The sequence below is a fragment of the Arachis duranensis genome, chromosome 9, assembly GCF_000817695.3.
Source record: "Arachis duranensis cultivar V14167 chromosome 9, aradu.V14167.gnm2.J7QH, whole genome shotgun sequence".
NCBI classification, from domain to species: Eukaryota; Viridiplantae; Streptophyta; class Magnoliopsida; order Fabales; family Fabaceae; genus Arachis; species Arachis duranensis.
This window is the reverse complement of record NC_029780.3, coordinates 18,869,942-18,871,768: the sequence shown is the minus strand read 5'-3', so window position 1 is coordinate 18,871,768 and position 1,827 is coordinate 18,869,942.

Genomic DNA, 1,827 nt, shown 5'->3' with positions numbered 1-1,827 from the left:
TTTTAAATCGTTTTTCACCCGTTCTTCGAACGGCATGGACATCCCGGATCCAATTTCATTTCTAAATAGATTTGGCACAAATAGAGATCCGTAGTCCAAGTTATGTCCCACCAAAGTATGCCCAAAAACCATGTTTTTCATAAAAATCACAAAGTGCCATTTTCAAAACAAGCAATTTCCAACTCTTTTCAAAATCAATCAAAACATGCCATTTTCATCCCTTTTCTTTGAAATCATTCAAAATATATCAATTTCAACATCAAGCCTCCTCAACTCACACATTGACACTTTATCACAATTTACAAAGTCTCTATCTCATCATTTTAACCCACTTCACCCAAGTGGCTCAAACTCAAACATATTGACATATCATATACTCTTCCTCATGCCAATTCTCAACAACACCAATTCCAATAAATCATCATTATACACAATCAATATCATACTCACCATCAACATGGTTCAACCCACAATTCAACCATAACCAATCATCAAGCATATATCACAACATGCATATTTCTCATACATCATACCACCAAGGCATCAATAATCATCATCCCATATATGACCACATCATATATCTCAATCATTTAACAACATCAACCATTCAATGCCTATCTTAGGGCCTCTAGCCTAAGTATTTCCTACCACATTACATATTAGATACAGGAAACCGAAACCATACCTTAGCCGATTTCCCAAGCTCAACCGGAGCACTTCCAAATCACTTATCCACAAGCTCTCAAGGCCTCAACACCTCCAAGAACAGATTTTTCACCACCAAATCCCTTTTTCAAACTTTTCAAAATCACCACTCAAGCTCCAATATTCACATATACACAACCTAAGCCACAATCATCATACCCATACACAACATCTCAATATCCAAACATCATAGAACAACAAATTACACTAGGGTTAAGAATCTTACCACACCCAAGGTCCAAAAAGACAAGATTAACCTTCTCCTTCAAGAGAGTTGGGTCCTATAACATCAAAGAGCCCAAAATCTCAACATTTTTGCTCATAAAACTCGAAAACAAGGCTGGAATTTCGAAGAGCAAAACGTGGCTTACCTCAAGATTAATTGTATGGGTTTTGTACAGCTCTCCGCGGTGAACGCGTGGCCGCAAACAGAGCGGCAATCGGAGCTCTAGATCAAAAGTTATGGTGGTTTGAAGATCAAGTGAGAGAAGGAACTTGAGAGTGTTCTTCCCTCCATGGCCTCCATTTTCAGCATGTGAGTGTGTTTAGTGAGGAGAGAGAATGCTGAAAACTAGGGTTTTGGTTTAGTTATGTTGGGCCAAGGGCCCACTTTGGGTTCGGTTGGCCTGGTTTGGCCCGTTCGGTCCAATCTTGGCCCGAATTATATAAAATTGGTAGCGAAATTCTCGTCTCAATCTCCTCTATCATATTTAGCCACAAAAATCACATTTTAGGCTTTCTAGAATAAATTCTCATTTATAGGCTAATTAGCCGTTAATTAACCGGATTTTACACTTCGACGTCAGCAACTCCATCCCCACCACCATCCTCCTTTCATAATCCCTGTGCCTATATGGTCGTGCCATCCTCCGTCTCTGATCCAACGTAATTTTTTGATGTTAGTGTCTCCCATCACATCACTCCTCATTAGTCTAACTTTCTCTCGTGTTCTAACTATTCGGGTCCTGAACAGATTCATGTAGGTAATGGAGTAGGTATGCATATTAAGCATATTGGTGATTCTTATTTGTATGCTCTTGATTCTAAAAGATGGTTTAAATTGTAATCCTTAATTCATGCACCTGATATTACTAAGAATCTTGTGAGTGTCTCTAAATTTGT